The following is a 12,142-nucleotide window of genomic DNA, read 5'->3' as shown; positions in this document are numbered from 1 at the left end:
ATGAAGGGTGATGCGTAAACCCGCTCTCCTCAAGCACGAAAATGTCACTGTTCGTTGATTTAACTTTCCCGTACGATGTTGGTTTCCACCTCTTCCTCATGGAGGCTAAACGGATTGTCTAGACGGTAAAGGGTTGATATTGGGCCGGAACCACGTCCCAACGGGATATCCAGGAAGGATTGGTCGTCATTTGCCGTCAGGGGGCCGACATTTTGGTAAAACCGTTCCGGGAACAATCATTCATCTTGTACATCATTTATCCATGTCATATTAGGATGATGTACTCGATTGTGGACGGAACAACCAGCGACAAGACTCACTCTCACGTTTCCATTCTCGTTTTCAAGGCAGAGATAAATTGCAGCCCCATAACCATAAGTTGAACCATCAGCAAATGAGTGAAACCATCAGCAGTCAAAAACCTTCCTCATTTCAGGAGGCCTGAAGAATCTTGGCAGAGAGATGTCCAAAAGCAGGGAGAGATCCTGCAACCATATTTTCCACTTCTCGTGAAGAGAACCAGGCAAAGATGTGTCCCAGCCGAGCTTGAGGACGCAACTTTCTTTCAAAATTATTCTCCCAACCAGTAGGAATGGGGCTTCGGCGCACATGGGATCGTGCACGCTTGCAATCGTGGATAACATGACTCTTTCCGTTACGACAGTGTCCTAACAGAAATTCGAAACCCAAGGGTATCTTTGCAGACGTTTCACACAACTCCGAGGGCCCTCTGTGTTGGAACATCTTCTGATTCAAGGGGGACACTCCAGTCGCCGGGGATCATTTCAAGAACCTCGGACAAATTGAATCCTCCTATTGAGCAAAGATTCACAACTTCTTTTGCCAGTACCATAGATTCTGTCACACTGGAAACACTTTTCAAACACTCATCGACATAGAAATTACGGAGCACGGGGCGCACTGCCTCCGTACTGAATTTTGAAGAGTGGTTGTTGGCTGTGCGCTTGAGGGTGTAATTAGCACAACCCGGTGAGCTCCTTCCGCCAAAGAGATGGCGCGTCATTTCGTATTCGACCATAAGTTCACATTCGTTGCTGCCATGAAACCAAAAAAACGCAAATAGTTCTTGTCTGGTTCGCCCACCTTCACTTAGTAAAACTTGTTTGTCATATCTGCGGTAAAAGCAATTGGAGCTTCACGAAACCGGATCAAAACGCCAACTAACTGGTTCATCAAATCGGGACCCGTCTGTAACTCGTCATTGATTGATCTGCTAGCAAACTTGTGTGCACATTTGAACACTACCCGAATTGATCCCTTCTGATGATACAATGCATGATGCGGTATGTATTAGCACATACCAGGCACAATCGAGTTCAGTTTTTCTTTTGTCACTTCTCGGGCGAACCCGGACTCAATCATTTTCCCCATAAAGGCAAAGTAATCCCATTTCAGCTCAGGATTTTTGATGCACCTCCTAGCAGTTCCATCTGTAAGTGCCTTTATCACTCCTCTGCTGTCAGGCAAGATCAATGGTCGATTCCGAATAGGCAATGGAACTTCATAAGAGTTGCTTTCCAACTTGGTTCCACCCTCGACGATCTGGAGTGTTAGATCGTCGTGAGCCGGTTTCTGACTAGTTGATATATTGAGCAAACGCAAGGATATACATATGTTGAATTGGATTTGCTAAAGTTTGGGTTAAAGTGGGCATAACAAAGTCAGAATCGGTCAAGCCGGACAACAACTCAGCAATTCCCAAATCCTTTATCACTTCTCGTTCCACAATCCTTGATGGCAGACTCAAGGTACGATTACATGTGACCTGACTCCTCCCTTCCATGACTCCCATGGGTCCCATGGTTGACAAGCCTAACTTGGTCCGAATAGCGTAAGGAGAGTGTGGATCATCTTCATTGCCCACAATGACATTCAATGGGCTCAAGGCTTCTGGTGTATCAGCACCAACAAGTAATATCACGGGAAGATCTAGATTGATTTGAGCAATGTCGCTGAGGATGGGCCTAAATGAAGGCCATTGTTTGCTTAATTCAGGGGTAGTCACTTCATTGGATTGCAAGGGAATTGCCTCCTTCTTAAAGACGGTCCGTAAGAAAATATTTCTGGTTCCATGGGGATTTTTTCAATTTTTTGGTCCTTTCTTTTGTTGTTTTACTTGACTTTTTTGTTTCCTCGTTTTTTTTTTCTTCACCTCACGCTCTATTTGTCCGGCTTTTTTTGTATTGACTTGTCTTCCTTAATTTCTGTATTCCTCGGCACATAACGGAAACAGGACAAGACTTCCTTTGTGTCTTGCTCGGGGCGATTAGGAAGACAATTTAACCCATCATTTTGTGATCCTGTTGAGCTTAGTTGTTAATTGAAATCACCCTTGCGAGTTAAACCATGATGGACGGTATTTTTGGATTGGTTAGTGATGACGATCGGAAATGTTTGGAATTGGTTTTGGAGAGAAAAGTAATAAAACTTTCATCCTGGAAGCACTAGTTGTTTGGGTAAATCAAACTAAATTAATTTTTGAACCAGCTATTGAGCCCCACGCGGAAGCCGATACTGGTAGTAGCACCGAAGACCCTAAAAGCACTCCAGAAATCTCTTCAATAATCTGCGAGGCGCATCAAAGAGGTTTTTGTAAAAAACAAGGCAAAGGTTGCAAGTTCGAGCACCCAAAATTAAGTCCAACTCTCTTCTTTCTTGGGATCCTTCATTGTTCACTTTGCTGCCCTCAAATATTCGTCGGGCTTATGTAGGCGTTGATCCAGTAGCAGGATTTAAGTCAGGCTTGGACAAGTTTTTGACCAAAATTCCGGATCAACCTTATATTCAAGAAATAGCCAGATCAGCCAATTCTAATTCGTTGGTCGATCAAATAATATATAAAAATAAAAGTCAAGTAAAATAAATAATCTTCTCGTCTTGAAGTGCTGGGATTCCAATGCCGGTGGCGGTAAGGATGCCCGCAAAAAAGAAGAAAGAAAAAAATGGTGCTTTAAACTGAAGTATCACGGGTTAAAGATGTTCAACAGTAAAAGATGCAAAAAAATGATTGTCCTTTTTACCATCCTTTTGTCTGCCATAGGTCAATGAAATGGAAATGTTGTTACCAACCAAAATGTAAGGCTTATCATTTAACTGGTACAAAGCGAGAAAGGCCTGCAATTTCGGGTTACATTCCCAATACAAATTCATTTCCAAGCACCCTCCCTTCACAATCTTTCCCGTATCCCCCACCACAGCCGTCGCATCATAACGTTCGACAACAGACATTATCACGTGAACCAAGAGACCTAAACCCCACGTATTCAAATGTTGTTACAGGACAACAATCTACCCAGCAATGACCTGAAGATAATTTTGTACAAAAATCAGATTTTTTACGGTTAGAAGGGATGGTGCAGACTTTGCTGGCACTTGTGCAGTCAAAGACCCTGCCAACCTGAAAGGTATCTATCTCAATATCCATTGCCTCATTTCTAAAAATAACTCTTCCAAGATTAAAATGCTTGAAGAATTAAGCGAAACTAATGACATTTCTTTCATCTCTCTGACAGAGACCTGGCTGAGAACGGGGGTACTAGACGAAGAAATTGCTATGAAAGAATTCAGTGTTATTCGATGTGATAGAATAAGCCCGTCCAACCCAATATTTCCTCATGGTGGAGTTTGTTTATATACCCGCAGTTATCTACAGACCTCGCATGTCTTGATGTCTAATATTGAGGTGGAAGTCTTGATATGTCATGTGAAATCTAAAGATCCGTCTATTGTGACGATTTATAGACCACCGTCGTGCTCTGGTAAAAAATTTGGCGAAGCAATGGACTTTACAGAAAAGGAATTAAAGCGTGTTCCAGAGTGCTAATTTTGCACGCACTTATCACTAATCTTAAAAGGAAACTGACCTCCGTTGAAAATAATATTAAAGTGTCTATCGAAACTGACGCTCTCAATAAGGAGAGGAAAGTAGTCCAAGAGGTGAATGCGAATCCAAAAGCCTTTTACACGGTTGCAAACTCAAAGAGAAAAAGTAAGTCCACAATCGGCCCTTTCGTGTTTACCTCTCCTATGAAATTGCAAAATATATCAACTGACAATAACCCCAATGGTTTGTATGATTTTAATATAACGACATCTGATGCATTAAGTGCGATTAAAGACTTGAAAGTGGCTAGTTCGCCAGGTCCTGATGGAGTGACCCTCTCAATTCTTAATGAAATGTTCAAAGGTCCTGGCTCCAGTTTTTGCCTATCTAATGAGATCCATACTGGACAAAGGAGAATTTCCTTCATCTCTTAAAGTGGCGCACGTCATACCGATATCCGAAGGGGGTGACAAATCTAACCCAGACAATTATCGATCTGGGTAAGACTCTACCATATTCGTAATATCTGAATTAAAACTTGGCCAAAACACGATTTGCCTTGCCCTTCTTTTCGTTCGCTCAACCCCCTGGTGACTAGAATGAAGTTTGTACAATATATCTTTTATTGCAGGAATGGGGACGACGATGCAAGCACCCCGGAGGACTAGATCTCCATCCACGGAGAGCTCATCTGCCACTCTCTTGAAAAGGGAGACGTATCCATCACGAGCTTTGGTACATCACATCTCCCCACTAAGTAACGTGTCCAATGTGTGATTGGGCGTACCACAAGGCAGCATTCTTGGCCCTATACTATTTATTATTTTCATATCACCACTAGAGCAACTAGCAACAAGCTCTACTGTTTCTAGTTACGCAGAGGACACCAAGTTGGTCTATGGAAGAATGGATGATTACACTTTGGGGTTAGATGACCATCTGGAAAATATATACAGATGGGTATCGGCAAATAATTTGGCTTTTTTATGGTAACAAATTTTGGTTTATGACATTCGGTAATGTCCCCACACTTTCAAAATACATGGACAGCAGGGGCGATCCCATTCAACAAGTTGGGTCAGTTAGAGATCTAGGGGTGATTATCCAGGATACAGGTAAATTCGATGAGCACATTGAGGTCAAAGTGGCTAAGGCCTTTCAAACATGCGGATGGTTATACCGAACGTTTAAATCCCGCGATTCGATGACTATGCTGACTCTTTTCAAATCTATTGTCCAACCCCATCTAGAATATGCATCTCCTGTTTGGGCACCAGTGAGCTCTGCAGGACTTCAAAGAATAGAGAAGGTCCAACGAAGTTTTACACGTACTATATGTGACATGCGTAACCTCTCCCATTGGGAGAGACTAAAACAGCTAGGGCTTCATAGTACTCAACGAAGATATGAAAGATATCTTATTTTATATGTTTTTAAATGCATTCATAAACGATGCCCGAATCCGGGATTATATTTTAACGAGAATGACCGTAGGGGTATAACGTGTGAGGTGAGAGTACAGTCTAGTCATAACGAAACTAGACTTGTCAAAACCATGAAATCCTCGTTTATTCTATATAGAGCTCCTAGCCTATATAATCTTTTACCTGCTTTCGACAATTCTACTTATTAGGTGATCCTATGCCATCTTTTAAAGCAGACTTAGATAAGAGATAAGTTTTTAAACACTATTCCAGACCAGCCTTATGTTCAAGGACTTGCTCGACTTGCCAATTTTAATTTAAGGAGCTGGTGTAGCCGAGCGGTCTTAGAGGCAGTGTGAACACGGCAAGAATCCTCTCCTTAGGTGTCGTGGGTTCAAACCCCGGCGCTGGAAGTAACCCTTTAGGGAGGAGACGTGGTGTAGTGGTTAGCGCAGTTCCCTAACATGGGGGAGGTCACCGGTTTGATTCTCCTCCCCGACCTTTCTCAAGGAAACTTTTAGACGCTAACCACACCCACAGACGGAGAACCAATGTGATACCGGACTTGAAACTGCCTATCGGAATTTGGACTTGGATGATGCGATGGCTGGCTTCGCTGGCCGGGCGAGGTGCACCCTCCGACCCTAGCACCCCCAACCAAAAAAAAATTCATTGCAAGATCAGATATTTTACCGTGCTTGACTTTGTCCACTATCTCATAGGCCCATCATTCTGTGTTTTCAATTTCTTACCAGGGATTCCATCCCTTGTATGCGTGGACAATCCGAAAAAAACAGTGAGAATCATCACATTTGAGGTTTTTTTGCCATTTAGCGTGTGGATACCAATATTGGTTCTTGGGCCTTGGGTTCCATGTGCGCCTTGAAGTTCCGTCGTTCCGAAAGTTCCCGCGCCTACGGGATCTATGAGGGCCAATCCACGGACTTCTAGAGATATGGACTGCAAACGGAAGCAAAAATATCCTATCTCCTAAACCGCTAATCTTATTCCAAATAAGCACTTTATACGACCACAAGATCTTGTTGAATAGATGAAATCAGCCAAGTTTGAGCCCAGACCTATGTTTAGGGAGCTCAGGAGACATGTTCAAAGCTATGTAGTAAACACTACATAAAATTTGAATTTTCGGCCTGCTCTTGTTTAGCTACATAAGCTTTTGACAACATAACTTTGAAACGATCGACTTTGCATGTACAGTAAATGATATAAAATTGACCTACTGTTAATTGAGGAGATCTCCGTTTCTTACTTTATTAATTTAATTCGAAAAGTGGCTCAGAGTGGCTATGAGCAAGAGCAGGCCGATTTGGCGGGAAGCTCGTTCGCAGTCCATATTTCTAGAAGTCCGTGGCCAATCCTTCAACAAAACTAGCTGGATTGGCTTTGCAATAAACTTGGACTCTGACAACACTCATGGCTACCTCCGACCCATTCATGCCTACAACTCTAGTGGTGACCACTTTCAATTCTTTAGGCCCATCAACATTGGGTGTCCTGTGAATATAACTGGGATGGCTCTTTCCACAAATTTGGCACACTCGTCTCTTGGGACATTTACGGGACATGTGGCCTCAATTCAAATAGCCATAACAGATGCCTTTGTCTCTAATGAGAGCTTGCTTCTCATTCATGTCCATGGCCAAATACACAGAACAACATTGGACATCATGACTCCCACCACATTCTAAACAATGATTGGGCTCGCTGTTCGGCTCAGTTGGCAAAGTCATGGTTGAAACAGCTAAACTTGTCATTCGTCGGGCACTGTTTGGCTTTGGAGAAGGACGGTCTCTATCAGCTATTGTCCTGCTGTGCCCAGGGGAAGCTTGCATGGCTTCCTCGCCGTAGATTGGGTCTTCCGCTTGTTCTAGGACGCCGTGAATAAATTCAACAAACTTATTAAAACCTTCACGCTCCCTTCCAAAGCGTCTGATCTGAAAAATGAGCATTCGCCACGAGTTTCGCAATTGATAGGGAGCTTGGGCACCAAATCACCAACGAAACGGGGTGAATCCAATTCTGATTCACTGACAACGTTCAAGCACCGAACCAATGCACAACAGAAATCGCTCAGCTCTTGAGTACAATGGTCTTTGATAGATGGCTACCTCCTCAAAGTTTCCATGTACATGTTGGCAATTTGAAGGACTTTGCCATAACGCTCTTTCAAGTGTGACTTGGCCCTGAGATAACAAGCGTCATTGGGCGCAAACACGCACCCTTTTGATGAGAGCTCTGGGACCACCTTTCACAACTTCCAAAAGACGGTTCTGGGATCATTTAGATTGTTCTCAATCACGTCCTCTACTTGCTTCATGAAGTATTTGAAAGTCATGGGATCACCAATAAAAGGTTCAATGCGAGTATTGAAGGCAATTTGGCGATTCATCATTTGCATCTGTTGGGTCATGATTGCCACCAATTTGTCGCCATTGGACACGGGTGCCCCAGACGGCATCAGACAAGGATCTGGAACCCCAGCCAAGGGATCCAGGGGCTCGAACTCGCCCATCAAAGGATCAAAGGGTTGCGATGAGACCTGCTTAGTCGAAAAGTTGTCCCCGGTACCGGAGGTGCTTGAGGAGGCTCTGGTCTTTCAATATCGGTCCAAGCACGGATCTTGGCGCTACGGCCATCCATCTTCTTCCGTCAAAGGAGTCCTTCTTGCTTTTGTTGGAGCCCAGCCTTCTGTATCACTTTTTGTCGTTCTAGCGCCTCAAGTTCCATTTCCCACACGGTTTCGGCCTGCCGCTTGGCCAACTTTACTTGGGCCTTGTGTCTTTGTCGGAGCAACGCTGAACCGGAAGCATTGGACAGGCCACTTCGACGGCTAGCCGTCTCATGCAGGTCCGCTAGGAGCCGCTTACGCTCACGTTCTTCTGCTGGGTCCACGTGGCCCCCTTGGCTCCCGTGGCCACTTCCATATTTGACCAAAGCTGAGGGTAGCTCACCCCTTGATCCTTTGCCAGATTGTCCTTGTCCATAATGGATCAATCCAAACGACCCTGCACTCCAGGTCCAAAAACAACGGACAATTGGTCTCCTGGAGCAATCAATTGGTCCAGGAGATTTACAAACGTTCGAGTGTCACCATGCACACGGTCTAAATTTTGGAGCTTCCAATTCGGAGTTCAACCGTCAATTGCGGCTTTTCTACATCCTAGCAATGTTACCGCCCCATGAACCAGCACCAATAGAGTTCGATCATATAGCAAAAAAACAGGCTTTATCAGGTAGTTTGGACCAAATGAGTATAACAGAAATGTATATAGAGTTGGGCGTTGATGGCTTAATACCCAAAATGGCGGAATCGCTATTGGCGAGCGCAATCCGCCGTGTTTATACCTACTTTCCCATGCGCAGCTGACCAAGTTAGGAACACGTCATCCAGAAGGCTTGGAGTGTATCGAGAAGTGTTTTTATAAGGGAGGTTGTGTCTAGGACGTATTTGAAAACTGCCATTGCGACGAAAGCATACATGTAAGTAGTTTCTTTACTAAGCCTAATGAGTGGTAGGATGAAAAACCAAGAGGTCAGTCACTTCCTTTTTTAAAGTTTCGTATCAAATCATAGCTTTTAGGCATTTTTTTATAACATTATTTTCACAGAAACTTGCAGAAAAGAAGATGTGTTAGCAATAAGTTTGGTTATGGAATATTTATTCAGACTAGATCTGCACTAGATCCTTTGCAGGTGGTATTTTTATTGCTAGAAAATTGATTTCTGCCGCAAGCATAACATCAGGTCAGAGACGTCATCTCCATATAACTCCCAAAGCAACGGTTTGGCGGAGGCGGCTGTAAAATCCATGAAAACACTTCTGAAGAAGGTGGACCAAAATGAGAAAGAGTTTCGTGCAGCTTTACTTGCTTGGCGTTCTACTCCACGGTCTGACGGGTTTAGCCCGGCGTATGGCTTCTTCGGACGCGACTTGTGGGGCCAATTGCCTGATTGTCGAAAGCAATCACCACCCGTCTCTCCAGAGTTTGCCGCTGCCAGATTATGCTCCTTGGAGCGTTCCCTCAACCGTGATCAGGGGCACGATTTGGAGGCTCTACCCGTCGGGGCTTGTGTCTTGGTCCAGGATTGCATCTCTGGTGACTGGAGGCCTGGGGGGTGATCCTCGAACGGCTGGATAATGGTCGTTTCTACCGTGTCCACACTCCGTGCGGGGAGTATCGTCGAATTGCCGGTTTTTACGTTTGGACCACTCTGTGCCTCCGCCTGATCCGGATGACACATTGATTGAAAAGCCCCCGCTCTCTCCCCGTCGCAGTGGGCGGACCGAAGGAACGTCTCATTCCTTGGGATCAATCATATTTTTTAATAATGTTTTATTTCGATCTCGAACTTCGAACTACCTCGTGGTGTTATGTTTTTTGTTTTCCCCTCACAATTTTCAGGGTGACCTCGTGGGCCCTCATTTAACTTTTTCCGCGGTTTTTAACGACGAAATTATTGATTGACCTTGTACATTTTGTTCAGTAAGCCTTTCCTGTAGTTGCTGTTTCTTTTCCTACTTCAACTTCAACTTGGGGGAGGTGTTGGGTTCTGGCCTATGAAATCTTACCTTTATGAGAGAACGTGTATGCTGTCGGTTGTACTCGTGAAATACACTCACTCAGCATTCTCGGTCAAACACGAAAGGACCTTCCTTGTCTCGCCTCTCCAGAACGTTACATGGCACAGTCGGTTTGAGCCGTCAAAACGGACGGAAGACACCACGCCCCTAACCACAGCCACACTAGCTGCCACGCCCACGAGCACACCACTGTTTCTGCCCACCGACGAGTGAAGACACCAGAGTCCGGTCCAAAGGTAGGGTTCCAAGTTCGGAAACCGTCTTTCGAAGGGACTAGGCTGTCATCATGACGTCCCCGATCAAGTTGTCTATAAGGACACATCGAGGTCACTTCACCCGGGAAAGGAACATGATGGAAGAACTCACCGTGGGGACAAGGTTGACAATGGAACGATTCGTGAAGCAACCAGGACGTTAAGGGGTCGTATTGCCACCATAGGGGAACTCTTTGACGAGTTGGTGGACTTAGATCCTGCGGAGGCATCAACGAAGGACAAGGTCATGACAGAAATGTCAACTCAGTTTGTCATCGTTGCTCGACTGGGGGCATCCGCGATGAAGCGGGCAGCACTCGCGGACCAGACGAGGATAAGAGATGGCCGTCAGGATGGCGGAGTGACTCGCCAAGCCCAATTCCGTGTTGCTAGCGACTTGCGTCCCCCTATCTTGACCATCTCATCAACCCCGCCCGAGATGAGAGCCTGGCTGAACAAATTTAAGTCTTATTACAATGCTTCTAACATGGGCACCTTGGATATTGAGGAGCAAAAGTCGTTTTTCATCAGCCGCATGGAAGGGGAGCTTGTAATTACCATGAAAACGAGATTGGCCAGCAATCTCACGATCGATGCCTGTTTCCAGACGCTTGAGGACCGATTCTTGGAAATCCATCCACTGTTCCGGAGACGTCTAACCTGGAAGCAAATGAAGAAGGCAAAGACTCAGAAGTTATCCTTCCTTGTCTCGCCTCTCCAGAACGTTACAGCTTAATAGTACTCAACGAAGATATGAAAGATATCTTATTTTATATGTTTTTAAATGCATTCATAAACGATGCCGAATCCTAATATTATATCTATAATGACCGTAGGGGTATAACGTGTGAGGTGAGAGTACAGTCTAGTCATAACGAAACTAGACTTGTCAAAACCATGAAATCCTCGTTTATTCTATATAGAGCTCCTAGCCTATATAATCTTTTACCCACCTGCTTTCGACAATTCTACTTATTAGGTGATCCTATGCCATCTTTTAAAGCAGACTTAGATAAGAGATAAATTTTTAAAACACTATTCCAGACCAGCCTTATGTTCAAGGACTTGCTCGACTTGCCAATTTTAATTTAAGGAGCTGGTGTAGCCGAGCGGTCTTAGAGGCAGTGTGAACACGGCAAGAATCCTCTCCTTAGGTGTCGTGGGTTCAACCCCGGCGCTGGAAGTAACCCTTTAGGGAGGAGACGTGGTGTAGTGGTTAGCGCAGTTCCCTAACATGGGGGAGGTCACCGGTTTGATTCTCCTCCCCGACCTTTCTCAAGGAAACTTTTAGACGCTAACCACACCCACAGACGGAGAACCAATGTGATACCGGACTTGAAACTGCCTATCGGAATTTGCACTTGGATGATGCGATGGCTGGCTTCGCTGGCCGGGCGAGGTGCACCCTCCGACCCTAGCACCCCCAACCAAAAAAAAATTCATTGCAAGATCAGATATTTTACCGTGCTTGACTTTGTCCACTATCTCATGCCCATCATTCTGTGTTTTCAATTTCTTACCAGGGGATTCCATCCCTTGTATGCGTGGACAATCCGGAAAAAACAGTGAGAATCATCACATTTGAGGTTTTTTGCCATTTAGCGTGTGAGTACCAATATGGGTTCTTGGGCCTTGGGTTCCATGTGCGCCTTGAAGTTCCGTCCCGAAAGTTCCCGCGCCTACGGGATCTATGAGGGCCAATCCACGGACTTCTAGAGATATGGACTGCAAACGGAAGCAAAAATATCCTATCTCCTAAACCGCTAATCTTATTTCAAATAAGCACTTTATACGACCACAAGATCTTGTTGAATAGATGAAATCAGCCAAGTTTGAGCCCAGACCTATGTTTAGGGAGCTCAGGAGACATGTTCAAAGCTATGTAGTAAACACTACATAAATTTGAATTTGATCTCTCTCTCTTCTTGTTTACTATCTCCATCTTATATTTGTATGTTTAGTTTGATTTGGGGAAGTTTATTCCTATTTTGCTGTGTTGTCCTGTATCTCAAGACAA

This window comes from Tigriopus californicus, chromosome 3, assembly GCF_007210705.1.
Source record: "Tigriopus californicus strain San Diego chromosome 3, Tcal_SD_v2.1, whole genome shotgun sequence".
Taxonomy (NCBI): Eukaryota; Metazoa; Arthropoda; class Copepoda; order Harpacticoida; family Harpacticidae; genus Tigriopus; species Tigriopus californicus.
Note: the sequence above shows the minus strand (reverse complement) of the source record.